This window comes from Fukomys damarensis, unplaced genomic scaffold (genome assembly GCF_012274545.1).
Source record: "Fukomys damarensis isolate Sample0158 unplaced genomic scaffold, DMR_v1.0_HiC HiC_scaffold_33, whole genome shotgun sequence".
Taxonomy (NCBI): Eukaryota; Metazoa; Chordata; class Mammalia; order Rodentia; family Bathyergidae; genus Fukomys; species Fukomys damarensis.
In genome coordinates, this window is record NW_022900945.1 from 53973441 (window position 1) to 53989434 (window position 15994).

The window sequence follows — 15994 nt, forward strand, 5'->3', positions numbered from 1 at the left end:
CGTTCTTATGAACAAACATGGACCTGCCCAACCAGGTATCCCGTGAACCCTTAAGGCAAGTAGGAGATTATGACATCATTCAGAGAGCAATAGGAAGACCCTAAAGGGCTTTAAGCAAAGATATTTTATTTGATTCAAAGAGTTTTAAGCAAAGAGATGTTTTATTTGATTCAAAGCTGCAAAAGTTTAGCCTGTCTGCAAAGTGACAGATGAAGGACAGATGACAGAGCAAGGAAACAAGAGTGGGAGGACAAGTTCCTGTAGTTACCGCTCCAAGAATGGTAGGTACCAGTGGTGGAGACAGAGAGATGACTCCAACCATTCTGGAGAAATAATTAACAAGCAAGTGCAGTCAACACATGGGGTAAAGGAGGACAGAGGCAGGTTTCTGGCTTGGGCCACTAGCTGGATGGTGGAGCATTTACAGAGAGGTGAACACTCAGGGAAATTTGAACATATAAATGTGGAGCTCAAGGACATTGGGGCCAAGAGTGTGTGTATGCATGTGTGCATGTGTGCGTGTGTGTGTGTGTGTGTATGCACTTGATGAAGGAGAAGAAATCCGAGGATGAAGTGTGTAAGGACAGAAAAGCAGGATCCAGGAAACAAAGGAGAATAGATTGAAGCAAACATTACTAATGGGTCAAGAAGCACACACTGAAGAGAGTAGTTTGAGTGGTGGCTCAGAAGTCAGAAAAAAAAAGGAGTGGATGGAGGACCTAAAAGGAGGTGCCAAGGAGGTTTCTGGATTCACTTGCAGCAGTCTGCTCTACAGAGAAAGTCCTAGACCAGACCTGCTCTGGGACACAAGAGGCCTGGCTGCAGGGCGCTGGACGTGAGCAGGCCGGTGGAAAGACACATGGCTGGGCAGCCACGTCCCAGGCAGGAGGGAAGACAACACAAAAGCCCAGGCTTTCATTGACAGGGCTTCCGTGGGTGGACCTGGCCTGCTGACGAGAATGCCATGCCCCAGTTGCAGAGCCAGCTGCGCCTGAGCCTTTAATGCATGGCGGAATCACGCCCAAATGGCAAACGTGTTTCAGAGCAGGTCTAATTCTATGTGGGGCTGCACCGCAGAGTTTGCTTAACCCAGAAATGCTTCCCAGGCCTCACCATGTCCTCCGAGGTGAAGCAGCAGCTCCTTCACCTTACTCTTAGTGTTTCACACACATGGATTTTGCACATGGCAATCTCTCATGCCACATGTAGGCATGCGCACACACACACACACCAAGCAGTGCAATGACTCCAGGTGCTAGGACCATGCTTTCCCCTCCACTTGTGCCTGACCAGAAACAGACTACGCCAGTTAGAGGTCAAGATTTGGCCTTTTTATGCTACATTCTCGTGTCTGGTTGTCATAGCACCCTCTGTCTGAGGCCTGAGTGTCCTCGGAGTTCATCTGGCCCCAGAGGAAGCCCCCAACCCATGATGCAGCTCTTATTTTCAGGAGTCCCCTAGTCTGAAGACAGGGCACAGCCAACCTCGCGAAGAAGTCAGCCTACCTCTGAAGGAGTGGAGAGGCCTGGTCCCGGCCCTAAGATCACCCTTCCTTTGAGGGGCAAGGAAAATTTCCTTGCTCTTCAGACGCTCCCGATGCTAATATCCCATAAAGTCTGAGAGCATCAGTCCCACACACCTTCACCCTCTCCCATCAGACTTTGGTTTTTCAGATGTATTGCATAAGTACCGAAGTTGAAAAAAATTACTATCTTACTCACATTTAGTAAGCTCCGTCCAATCTAACAAGTGTGCTTTTCCAGTCATATAGTCAGTATTCAACTGATGTCCACCCCACACTAAAAAGAGAGCTAAAGCAATGACTCTGACAGCACAGTCCTCACATATCTGCAGCTTAATATGTATGCCACCAAAACCATCTCCCACGTGTACCTTGACCCAGTTTCAAATGCAGAATGTGAGCCCATGCCACGTTCACACCCCCCCGGAAAGCCCTCATCAAACTACCACACACCAGGTGCCCACCCCTGCCCCAGTGCTGCGAACTCCAGGTGACGCTTGTCAGGCCAAACCTATCTGAGAGGCCAGGCTCAGTGGTGCTGACTCATGCATGGAGTGGGCTCCATGCATTGAAAGAGGGCAATTGTGTAAGGTGTTTTGCCAGGCTGGGAGGAGGGCCAGATTGAGGCAGCAAGGAGAGTAATTACTGTACTTCTGCTAGAATCGCCAGGAGATGGTCCCCTTAGCGGGCCACAGCCCGATATTGCCAAAGCCAAAGGTGGGTGGGTCTCACTGGGCTTTCATCTCTTGGCTTCAAGTCGTCAAAAAGGTCCCTGTGCTTCAGCTTCCTATGCAGTCAGATCATCAGCCCCATCTATGGCCCTCTGAGTACCAGGTGGAAAAGCCAGGGTCAGAAGGCTCATTCAACCCCGTATTTGTGAAAGGTGAGGGCTGTAGTAGCTGCTTTTTAAGGTCCTTGTACCTCTGACATCCAGAGGTCGTAAGCAGGAATCACAGGGACCCTCTGTGTGAGGTCTCAGTGGGAAATCGCCTCACACATATTAAACAATAGAGGAAATGACCTAGAGCACTAATGAACAAGGTCCTAAAGGCTTGATCTCCAGCTCTGTACTACATACTAGTGGCAGATTCCTAGTATAAAGAATGTGTGGCAGCTAATGACAAGTGTGAAGGTTACTCATCAAACTGGCATGTTGTGTTCAGCCATCTGTTCATTTATTCAATAAGCATTTCATGGAATCTTTCTGTGCCTGGTCCTGGGCCAGGCCCTAGAAAATCACAAAAACATAAGCCAAGGTCACTGCCCTTATAAGCTTAAAGCCTACCGGAGAGGCTGATACCAAAACAGAAAAAAAAAAAAAAAATGACAACACGCTGAAATAAATAGAATACTGAAGAAATGTGTAGCTTGAAGTGGCTGAGAGAGGGAGCAGTTCTGCCAGGCACAGCCGGTGAGAAATTGGATTTCCTAAAACATAAGTTAATCATGACCTGAAACTGGACTTGGGACCCTTGCTTCAATGTAGCCTCTAATTCAGGATATATAATGACTTTTGTGCTCTGTTTCTTGACTGTTTTGGGGAGCAGGGGTTTGAGACAAGGTCTTGCTGTGTAGTTTAGGCTGGCCTTGAGCTCACTATGTTACCCAGGCTGGCCTCGAACTTACATCAATCCTCCTACCTCAGCCTCCCAAGTGCTGGTGTGTGCCACCATGTCTGGCAATTTCTTGATTTTTAAAATGAAATCGCTGAGGTATATGTTCAAAGAGTTTTGGCCAACAATAAACTTTTGTATAACAAAAACTCAATCCAATAACTCCAACACCCAACCTGAACCCATAGATAAAAATATATTTGTCTTTCCTGGTCAAAATCAACATGGTCTCAGGCACTGTATTAGGGTCAGCCCTTAATGTCTGGCAATGATCAAATATCGAACATCAGCGACAACTATAATATTTTAGGTGGCAGGACATTCCCAAGTATTAGTAAATACAGCAATGTTTTTTACATGAAATGAATTAATGCCTTCCTGCCAGAACTGAAAGATGGATACTGTAGTTCTCCATCCAGGTTCACGTAAGGCTCCAAGACACTAGGTGGCAGAAGGCAATTACTGCCACAGTATGGATCAATACTATTCAGCTGACTCAACTCCATGATGCAAACTTGTACAATGTCCTAAAAGATGTTGACAATGGAGATGGCAACAACAGCCCCTTTGACAACTAATTCAAAACACAGAGGTCCTGAGACGAGAACAGGGGGCCCTTGCAGAAGTTCTATCAGAAACCAAGCAACTGACAGTACTTGTTTTTAAAGCACAATAATCCCTGTACTATGGAGCAAAAGGCTGAGGACTGTCAAGGACCTCGGTAAGGAATATAGCTGATCCTGGGTGTGTCCTAGAGAAAAGCCTGCTGTGCCTGTGAGGCACCCAAAGGCCCGGTGCATCAGATATAGGCAGACTCCCACTGGTCTGACTTCTCAGTTAAAATACCAGATTAGCAACCTTGTTACCCAATGATCTGCCTTTCAAACTATATGCAAATACACTCAACAGTGCTTCTGCCACGTATCTAAGAGTGTAACTTCCAACCCTCAGGTGTCTAAGGCCCTTAAAAAGGTACAAATGAAAGAATTACGTTGCCATGAGTAACACTGTTGTTCATTTATTATGTACCACCTTACCTAATGTATACAACAGCTCACTAGGGTAGCTGTTACCTTTTCCTTTGTTTTGAGGCTGGGACTCTGACACAGAGATTTCAAAATCAGAGAACTAGTGAAGTGAGGCCAGGATTTGAGGCCCAGGCTGTGTGTATGTGTCTGTCTAATAGGAGAGAACTGTTGACTTATTTTTGTTTGTTTTGTGCTAGTAATCAAACCCACAGCCCCACGCATGCCAATTAAAGTGCTCTACCACTGAGCTCCCTAACCCCTGAACCCAGACAGTTTGACTCTTAAGCCTTCTTTCTAAATGCTAGGAAAAACATTCTGAAGTCACTGTCTGCCACTGCAGATCAAATGGGGCCACAGTAAGACTACATAATCAAATGCATCCATCCAGGTGCTCAAAAAATGGTCTTCCTTGGACTGAATCATCAGGTGTTGACCTGGGATTTTATGCAGGTCGGAATGAAAGGCAGCCATGAGAAGCTATTCCCGTACATTCACCACACTTGGTGTACATGCCATGGAGACCTGGTGCTCCAGACCCCTCATCGCCTCTTCTCTAAGGCCAACTGATAGGTATTCTGGGGGCAGGAAAGGGTATGATCTCTCTCGAGGACCAATAACTCTGAAATTTATTATGATTTTTTTGTCCTAATTGCCTATGCACAATTCCTGATTTAATCATGAGAAAAACATTACAACAATACAAACTGAGAAATGTTCTAAAATATCTGGCCAGCACTCCTCAAAGTGGCCACGGTCATCACAAACAAGGAAAGTCTGAGAAACTGTCACAGTCCGAGGAATCTAAGGAGGAATGATGTCTAACGTGATGCCCTGGATAGGATTCTGGGTCTGAAAAAGGACATCGTGAAAAGTGAGCAAATGCATGGGCATTACTAAACATACATTGAAACCGAATGGCTGTGACTGATGTATTACAAAAATATAAGACATTAACAATACAGAAAACTGGGTGAGTATACAGGAATGCTATACTCTCCTTGCAACTATTCTGTAATTCCGAAACTATTCTAAAATAAAAATTATTTTTAAATGTCTTGGATAAATAAGAAAGAACTTCTATGTTTCTAGATGAGAAAGCACAAAAATATTATTTTCCTCAATTAATTCATAAAATGAATATGTCTATTCAAAATTAAATGACAAAATTCTTTGCATTTATAAATAAAAAATAAGATGTCACAGATAAGAAAATATTTCCTACAAATTACTGAAAGTCTTTCTGTATCCACAAATAATAAAGTATTTTACAAAGCTATAAAAAATTGGAAATATAAACATAAGAAAAGGCAAAGATTATCGGAATAAAAGAGATAGCCAAGGAAAAAAAACAAGACCAACTAGTTCAGTATATAATTAATTGATAAATAATAAAGCTAAAAAGGGAAAATGATTATAAAAAAATCCAAATTAATTTTATTTGAATGTAAAAGTCCAAACTAATACATTAAAAGTTGGGGAAACATATATTAATCTGGCCTCACAATGAGCTTTTAAGTGTGCAAATCTAGGCAAGAATAAGGAAAATTACAATTTCTACATCCACAAACAGACACAGATTACACAAGAAAAATGGGGAAAACACAGTTACAACACACATGACCAGTAGAAGATTACTATCTTTAATATGTATATTAAAGTAAGAAAAAAAGATGGAACATTCTATCAGAGACAAAGTCATAAATGCAATGCAACAAATAAATACAGAGATATTAATAAAGATGCCAAAAGAACATTCATCACTAGTAATCAAAGAAGTAAAATTAAAGCCACAATTTGGAATATCAGGTTGGCAAACAAGCAAAGGAATGATAATACCCCGTGTTGACAGAGGCGTATGGATCTCCTAGGACGCCTGTGGGAGTGTGAATTGCGCCACTCTTTCAGGACATCCGCTGGCAGTGATAACAGCAATGACAAGGACCACAGCCAGGAGATGGGCGCTCACTGTGGGTCAGGTCACGATCTAAGGACTTACCACACTTTAAGCTGCTTGCATCTCATAGGTCTTACTGTCAACCACATTCACCAGCGAGGGAACCACTGTCCTAAGAAAATTTCCAAAGCAGTTGGTCAACGACCACTTGGATTCAATCCTAAGAGATCTGAGTCCCCAGCCTGTGTCTTTACACATACAGAAAACACAAGTGAGGCACTGTTACACTAGGGATCCTGCTTCCAGGAAATTACCATAAAAAACAATTGACCATGTCTACAAAAAGAGATGTATAAAGATATTTATTGCAACAATTTTATAAAATTGAAAAATGCAATGATATAAATTTAACAGAAAACTGATTAAATAGATGACAATAATTATCCATTAATGGAATAATCAATCATTAAAACAAACTGTGGGAAAAAATGACATTAAGTGAAAGAGGTAGGCTCTGAAATAATAAAAATGGGTTATTGCTCTAGAATAATATCTGTAAACCAGGCATATGGATCATTTATCTGTTATTGTTGATGCTTCCGTATTTTACAAATAATGGGGGGAGTTTCTGGGTATTACACCCAGGGCCTTGTGTATGCTAGGCAAGAGCTCTACCACTGAACTACCTCTCTAGCGTGTGTATTTTGCAAAACAGTCTTCTAAAGTTACCAAGGCTGAACTCAAACTTACATTCCTTCTGCCTCAACCTCCTGAACAGCTGTGATTACAGGCATGCACCACCACACCTGGTGTACCACATTGCTTTTAGGATCAAAAGTTTTGCTCAGTGCTGAAAGAAAAAAGCTAAAGAACAAAATTTGTCCTCTGGACATTTTTAAGCCTTTTCTACATTATTTTATTCTATTTTAACTTTTGATTGACAAAAACTGTAATATGGGTTATACAAAATATGGTGCCTTGATATGCGTATACTCTGTGGAATGTTTAAACCAAAGTAATATGTGAAAACAAACTTATCCTTTTGATTATGTCGGATCTATCTTCCTTTCCTTAGCTCTGATTTCTGATATGCTTTGTAACATACTTTCTCTTTGCTAATTAACTAAATGAAACATAACACAGTAAGAGATTCTTGATTTGGCCAAATGAGGGAACAGGAGGTGAGAGCTTGGCACAAACACAAATTAATGGAGCTAACTGTTGAAGTCCATTCAACATTCTCCACATTATTTGTGCTTGTCGGCCTCCAAGCACTAATCTAGGCAAACCGGGCTCCCGGACCAAGAGGATGAAAATGCTCCCTTGGCCCAGCCCCGATTGAGGGGCTAACAGGAACCTGACCCTGCTCCGCTAAGCATCCTCCAGCCCCAGGCCGGAAGGAGCTGGAATATGTCTGCAAGGATGGGTGATGGGAAGGGAACCCCCTCAGAGCAATGACAGCTGGGCATCAGTGCTGTGCTGTCTGACCTTAGGAGCACCTACCAACTACCACCTGACTGGAAAGTGTTACCGTGAGGCTGGCACAAGAGAAAGGTCTTAGCTTTCTCACCCACATGGGGCAGTCAACTTTTGCAGTGTGCTGAGCCTTTAGGCCTGCTGGGATGTTAGTCTCTAGAAGAGCATAGCACTGTACAATCTATCAAATGCATTCGTGCCCATTATCCCACTTGATGCTGGGAGCAACCTGTGTGACGGGCTCTGTCATAGGTGCTTGTGACATGTACAGAGCAGTATCTTTCTGTGCCCAGTGAGTGGCAGCAAACCTGGCATCAAATGGACATGGATGGCAAGGGACATCACAGATTTCCACCTGTAAAATGGAGGTATTAACACCTTCTCTGGATTATTGTGGAGATAAAACCAGGTCCTGATTATAAAATGGCTGACACAAGATAAGGGGTAAATGAAAGTATCTGAAGAACCCTAGGGTGGCCCACCTTCCTGAACTCACAAATTGCAGGTGCCTCAGTTCCCAAGAGCCAAGGCCCTGATGCAGCAAGAAGCCACGCAGGGTCAGATCGGGCTATACCCTGTTACACCACGCCCCACCCACCCACGTGTTCTTACAAGCCAGCAGTTAAGAAATAGCTTTTTGTCAGAAAGAAAGGCAGCGCCTGAGGGGACCAGGTTGCCAAACTGTACTGCTGAGCTCCCTAGGCAGCATCAGGCCTGCCCTGGGAGGGAGCAGCTTCTGCAGCATTTGTGCTGATCTCGCCTCTCCCTTGTGATAAAAGCACGAAGTCCCTAGTGCCTCTGCAAACCCTGCCAGAGGCCTCAACAGCTGCCTCCACCCTGGGGGACACAGCAACAGAACACCTACTCATCCCACAGGGCCCAGGCACAACAGGGACCAGAGAATGAGACCTCCCTGAGCACAGAGCAAATGCATGCTTGCTGGGGGCTCTGCTTCCCACAGCAGTACAAAGGGATGACCCATTACAGCAGGAGGAACTTGGGTCTCACTTCTCTGCCTTCTGAAGGCAACTGCGATATGGCAAAAGAGCCTTGGAGCACGCAGGTCCCCCAACGGACCTGCTCGCACCTATGTGCTATGTGTTCAAGTCCCTCAGAGTGCTTAATTACTCAGCTGGAGGATGGGAGTGACCACAGTCCCTACCTTACAAGTTATTTTAAGAATTACATGAAATAACTCTGAGACGTCTGGTCAGGGCTCAAGTATTCAATGATCTATTTGTTCGACATGATGTGGTCAGGCAGCCCAACAGAACCAGTCAATCTCAGTCATCCTTCTATCCTTCCTAAGCACCGCCAGCACCTGCCAGTTCCAGCTGATCCCGGTTGTGCGAGGTCTCTCTCGCTCTCTCTCTCTTTCAAAGGCCAGTACTGACCACAGAACAGCTCAACCTTTCCTTGGAGTATCACAATTTAAAGAACAAGAAATAACCTTATGAAGATATAATCATGCTTCTTTCTTAATCTACAAACCTTTGCTGGTTACCTACATTCTTCAAAATAAGTCAGAACTCCTTAAGGTGACTTTTAGGTCCCTTTGCAATGCCACCTGTCTAATTCTTCCCCACCATCCTTCTAAACCCATATGGTGCTGTACGGGTGCCCAGTGGCACCCCACAGCTGTATATGCTGGCCCTTCTCTTCACTCCTCCCCAGCCTTTTCTGTCCCTCACGTATTTTAAAGGATTCTGCCTCAAACATTCTTGCCCACTGAAGGAGAACTGGTGCCTCTTGGTGTCCCTCCTCACTTTTCTAGCACTCCCAGAGTGTGTCCACGAACACCATCCTGTCTTACAATCTTCACTTACGCTGCATCTCTCCACACTATAAGGAGAGTTCCTTGGGTTGGGGGCTGGGCCTTGCTTATCTTTGTATCTCCAGCTCCTGCTGCAATGAATAAATGAAGGTTCTTTCTTACTCCAGCACATTTTCTGAATCAAAAAGGACATACCTTTCCAGTCTACCCCCAGCATGATCATCTCAAACTACTTCATCTCTCACCAGTCTCAAATCCAAGCCTTTCTCCTTTAACCTATTTCCTGGAGCTCCATTTAGCTCAACCGCCCCCCTCCACCAGTTTCTCCTTCATCACAAATCAATGTTTATACATCTTCACTGGCATTCAACTACATTTGCTTTATCTTATGTGTGAGAAATATTAAGCATATTATGTAGTTGGCCAGCAGGTCCTTTAAAATTTTAAATGTTTTTTGTAGCTATAGAACAAATACTGCAGATTGGTTAAGCAGGGTTTGAAACCACAGTTTTGTTTCCATTTTGCTAAGATAAACCAATCTCTCAGAGATGATCTCCATCCCAATGTGGGGATAACAAAGGTAGTGGGAATAACAACAATTCTATAACCCTAGTAGCTACGAGTCACTCCTGGAATAACACTGGCATTTGCTGAACACTTCCTGTGTGAAGGGAAGAACACTAAAATACTAAGCATGTTACAAGGACTGACAATATTCACTTTATACCACCTGAAGTTGTGTGTCCTTTTTGCCTCCATTTCTTCGTGAATAAAATGGAGACAGTCATAGAACATACAATACAGTGATTGAATTAGCTATTACACAAAAATGCTTAGTAGAGGGTCCAGCATGTACTAGGACCCCACAATGGGATCCCTGAACCTTCAAAGTTAATCTGAACCTAAGGTTATTAGCCCTGGCCACTAAGGTCAACTGCCACAAAGTTTGCTGAGTGGCTCAGGCTGTCAAGGGGTTAGAAATAAAACCAACAGGTGGAAGAAACAGAAAACAGATTATCTACTCATTATAAATGTATTTTCTAATAAATCCTTTAAAGTTACAGAATGCAGCAATTTTACTTATCTACCTTTAAGTAACTATCAATCACAAGTGTAAGATTTAAAATATGCTTGGGCCTTGTTTGCAAGAGTGAAATTAGAGCAGCAGGTGTGTGTGTGTGTGTGTGTGTGTGTGTGTGTGTGTAACATATATTATATATAACATATATATGTATGCACATATATAGACATACATATACATATATATAAATTTAGGAATGGCTAAACTGAGGCATATCCAATCTAGAAATTACTAAGGAATAATCTGAGTAAGAATGTGACTGTACACGTGCCAATATTATGTTCAGGCATGGTTCTAAGTGCCCACATAAATTAATTCATCTAATCCTCACAGGTACACAGTGGGTATAAATATGCTATAATACTCATTTGCAAAGGCTAAAGGGGCCAGGGATTTAGCTCAGTGCTGTGCTGCCTGCCTCACAAGTGCAAGGACCCAAGTTCGATCCTCAGTACCAATTTTTTAAAAAGCGGGGGTGGGCTAAAGGAGGTTAAATAATTCATATTACACAACTGGGAAGTGACAAATTTGCGATCTGAATCCAGGCATTCAGGAGCCAGGAGCCATCTTTTTAATCACACTGTGCCGATTTGTTGTTGAGTGGGAAGCAAAAAGCAAGAAGCAGAAAAATAGATACTATTCAGGTAAAATATACACAGGATACGATTATCACATTGTTTACAAATGTATAAAGGTGAGAGAATATTCTACAGAAACCCTCTCATCAAATTATAATTTGTGTGAAGGAGCTGAAGAAGCAGGAATGGGAATGGCCACCAGGAAGAATTTTGCCCTAACCTTAAAAGTCCTAAGTGTTTAAAACACACTGTAACCCATTATCACAGAATTGATAAAAGCTTATAAAATAAAAATATAAGAAAACAACACACTCACACACACACCATGGCTTTAATTTTCACTCCTAAAGGACTCTACAGAGGGGATTCAGACATCAGTGAGAGACTGGATGACTGGACGGGAAGCTCATCCCAGCTGACGGTCCCCTTAAGCAAAAAGGAAAAAAATCCTCCACGTAATTTAAATTAAACTCATTATTTAGCCCCAGACTTGCCCTACTGTCCTCCCCGGTTCCATGAAAGATACTGCTTCTATTTACTCGAATGTGACACTTCCTCTTAATTTCTGCCCTTTTCTAATTTTAACTTCTTTACTAACGCAAAGTAATGACCACTCCTCTGAAGCCTTTTAGTCCTGGGAAGATGGTGCTACCTGCCTAAGTCTTCTCTTCTCTGTGCTGCTTGTGGTGGCGGTGGTGCTGAGAAGGACTGTTAACGGGAATGGTGGTGGTGGTGGGAAGCAGTGGTGATGATGGGAACGAATCGTGGTAGTAGTGCGGCAAAGGTGACAGTGGTGGTGGCAGAGGTGGTGATGGAGGATATGGTGAAAGTGGAGTGAAGAGTTAAGATGGCAGCAGTGGTGTCAGTGACTACAAGAATGAGTGGTAGTGTGACAGTGGTAATGGTGACAGTGGTGGTGGTGCTGAAGGGGGTGGGTGTGACAGCACGAACAGTGGAGATGGTAGAGGAGGTGGTGGTGGGAATGACGGTGGGAATGAGTGCAGGGGCACTGATCGTCTTTGTGATCATGGTGGTGACGGTGGTGGCAGCTGTGAAGCTAACGGGCTGATGGAGGTAGTAGTGTTGATAATGACGAGCAGAAGCAACACCAGTAGTAGTGGAGACGGTGAAATGATGCTGCTGCTGTGAAAGATGACAACAGAGTGCTATAATATTAAAAGTCGTGGTCATACAGACATGGGGCACTGGCATCCATAATAAAGGAAACAGGTGTTGAGTGCACAGAAAAGGGCCGGGGATTCAGCTCAGAGGTTCCGCTGCCTGCCTCGCGAGCACAATGACTTGAGTTCAATCCCCAATACCAAAAAAGGAAAGAATGCAAAGAAAAAAGCAACTCCAGACCTAAGTGGTTACAGAGCTCACAGAAACTAGATGAGAGTGAGGGCAGCACTCACAACAATACTGTCCAGGCCGGGTGGCCTACAGGGCTTCACTGAGGCCTGTCCGCCCACAGCACTGTTCTGAATCTCAGCCTTCCCCATCCATTTCATTTTGGATTTCACAGGATTGTAATTTCCTGCCTGCACTTGAAAGAAAGAGAAGAGGAGGGAAGTGAATACACCACAGCAAGTTCCCGTCACCCACCCTCCGAAAGCTGTGGGGAGATGGCGGGGCTCCACGGGTCATACCTGCCCCAGCGCTCCGACACTGAGCCCCTCCCCACCCAAGGGACATTTGTCCTGTTGTGCCACAGATAACAAAGTAAGCAATTAGACTCAGAAAACAAAGCAATTTTTTAAAAAAATAATCGGTGCGTCTCAGTCTAAGCAGAGAGTAATCACATCTATGGCCTCTCCAGAACTCAAAGGCATTTCTGAAACTCATTCTAGCAAAAACAGGTAATGTGGACTCAAACCAGATTAACTCCATATCCACCAGCCAAGGTCTTGGCTGAATCACCTCCACTGTCTCATATTTAATTGACTGGGGATTAAGCACAATGAGGGCAGCAACTAAGGTCACCCTCCCCCATGCCTTCCTTTGGATTTTATTTGGTTTCCAGGTGTGACACTATGCTGAGCAAGAATGTGGCTTTAAAGTGTGGCATCTATATGTCCTGTCCACAACCAGCTCTCCAATGATGATGATAGTGATGGTTGTGCCACCAAGGCCTCCCAGGTTGGACTGGATGGCCTACTTCTCAGGACAAGCTCACCCTCCAGGAAAAGAACATGCATCCTCCTAGGGCTGCAAATACCAAGCATCTCCTGCAATCATCACCCTTTCCTCAGCTTCTCCCTCTTCTCTTGAACACCTGGTCACCTAACCCTAACCTCATACCATCACCTTGGACAGGATGCTCCCGAGGTTATGTAGCCCACGCTTACAGGGCACCACCGTATGACACTGAGCTAAGTGCTAGAGGTTCATGATCAATGAGCTTCGGTCCTATCCTCAGTTTTTAGAACAGCAAGGGAGATGGAAATATAACACATAATGCAAACATGATTGGAAAGTGAGGGGTTTTATACTTTTTTTAAAAAGTTAAGCTCAGAACAACATGGGCCACAGAACCTACTGTCAGAAGTTTCTTAGGAGAAATTATATACAGCTTGGCTGAGAACCTCCTTCCCATCCAAGGTTGAGCAAGAATCGCAAAGCCTAAGCATCCCCTGCTGAAGGGACCCACAACAGTCTCCCCAGTCCTACCATGGAAGCTTACTAAGTCAGCTTTAATTCAAGTTTCTTAGGGAATTTAATTTTCTGCGTTCCTCAAAGAGCTTTCATAACTCTTCTGTAATCCATACAGGACACAACAGGGATTACATGGAGTGAAATATCCTAATTCATCATGGAGTGCAACTAAATGTCATAATAACTTAATCAGATACTAATATTACAATCATGCTGAAGATAGTAATTCAGCCGGGGATTTAGCTCAGTGGTTCTGCCACTTGCCTTGAAAGCACAATGACCTGAATTCAATCCCCAGTACCAAAAGAAAAAAAAAACAGTAATTCAGAAATCTGGGCATCAGGTACCTACTTCAAAACCTGCAAAATGCTGTCTCACTTATCTCCCCCTTTTAGGGCCAAACAAGCAATGTAACCTGCTGGGGTTGCTCATTAGATCAGGGATCTCGTGGTTGGTTATGGAGAAAGATATTAATCTCCACAGACCCAAACCAGCATCATTACAAAATCTGGAAGAAAATATTCTATCCTCTCTACCTTCCTTTGCTCTCTCCTTCCCTCCATGCTTCTGCTCCATTTTTTAAATCTTTTCTTTCAACACAGATTCACTGCCTGATGTGGACCTGGGTTCCAGGCTTATTAATTATTAATTATAGTGCCATCCCTGCCCTCCAGAGGCAAACAATCTCATTGGGGTGGTAAAAATAGACCACAACATCGAAAGCTATGGTGCGAAGAGGTTCATTCAGTCAACCACCAGCACTCACGGAGGGCTGAACCAGGCATTGTGCTGGGCTCTCGAGACCCAAAACAGTGAACAAGACCTAATTGATCCTTGTGGGAGAGCTGTCTAGTGGTAAACAAGATCACTGAGCTGCAAAACGAAGTGTCCTCTCAGTCGGGGAAAGAGATCCTGGAGGGGGAATCTGATAAGAGTATTAAAAGTCAAAAAGATGTTAGACAAATTGAGGAAGAGAACACTAACAGATAAAGAAAAAAAAAGCACTATAAAAGACATGAAAGCATTAAAAACATCCTAACTTGGAGGATGTGGGGTTGTTAAATTGGTCATTGACTACTGGGCAGAAACTGAGTGACAAAAGCCTTCCTATATTAAGAAATCTGGACTTGATCATGACATGGGGACACTGAAGATTTTTAGAGTAGTGACATGATCAGGGCAAATCTACTGTACTCGAGAGACACAGATGGTGGGAGTAATGTCAGTTCTATAATATTGTTATGCAGGGACGATGCAGGTACCATGGACACAGAGGGCCGATGATTGAGAATCAAAGAGCAGCCCTTGGGCCAGAAATGAGGCTGACAATCCTGTCTGCCTTCCCAGGAGAAAGTAAACTGGTTCTTAAGAAAGAGTGGGGAGTAAGGAGAAGTACTGAAATCTATGAAAGGCAGGAGTTATGAGGAGATGGGGCATACACATTCACATATGTGTATACATCAGATACATATACAGGCAAATGAAACATCACACACGTGTCACAGTGTACACATACACAGGAAAATATGTACATACCACAGACAAAGACATGTATCCATTATATACATGCACACATACACAAAAGTAATGTGAGAACCAAAGCCCAAATCTGAAGAAACCCACTGTTTTCCCAGTTGCTTCTTTCTTCCGCCTCCCCCATCTCTCAGGTACCTGACTATCGAGCATTCCAAGTGACCGCTGTTCCCAATGCCCTCCCCCAATCTTTCTGCTCCCTGTCCTTTCCTTCTTCATGCCCCCATTCACACACCAAAGGGTTGTCTTGTGGGACTTCTGGCCCAGAAACCTGTGAAGGTAAGATGACATTTAAGGAGATTTTATCCTTAAAGGAGCATTTGGGAGGAAATCAAGGATTCTGTGGAGTCAGATCAAGTCTGGAGAAAAGCACAGGGTTATGCACAAAGAAGTCAGGGGAGCTAAGAAGAAAGGGGTAGGAGAAAGGAAGGTGGTCCACACACAGCAAACCTTTCTGCTCGCCTACTATACTGCATATACAGGGCTGGGGATTTAGCTCAGTGGTTTTACCACCTGCCTTGCAAGCTCAATGGCCTGAGTTCGATCCCCGGTGACAAAAAAGTAAATAAATAAAAATAAAAATGAATAGACTGCATATACAAAGGAAGACACAGTCTTTCTTCCCCCTTTAGAGGTAGGTCATGGAGATAGGTAAGACACGGAAAAATTCAACAGAGTTCTCAGCATCCACACATTGTGAGAGCTAGTAATGCGAAGTGGTAAGAAGATGAGAGGGCAATAGAGTACGGCTGCTAAAACTAATCGTAACAGAGACCAAGGAGGGACATGGGGGTATTTGCATGACAACAGTGCCACATGAAAAGTCAGCACCTAAGACTG

At 43.8% G+C, this 15994-nt stretch overlaps 1 protein-coding gene across 6 annotated transcripts in view; it reads right to left on the bottom strand.

Annotated features, from left to right (window-relative positions):
* LOC104875962 (small proline-rich protein 2E) overlaps positions 1–15994 on the bottom strand; it is a 101574-nt gene that overhangs the window by 77007 nt on the left and 8573 nt on the right. Inside the window, exon 6 of one of the 6 annotated variants that reach the window (XM_019210593.2) lies at positions 12382–12512. The exons of the other annotated variants lie outside the window; for them this stretch is intronic. The gene's annotated coding sequence lies outside the window, so the exon portion shown is untranslated. The remainder of the gene's footprint in view (positions 1–12381; positions 12513–15994) is intronic. 6 annotated transcript variants of the gene reach the window in all.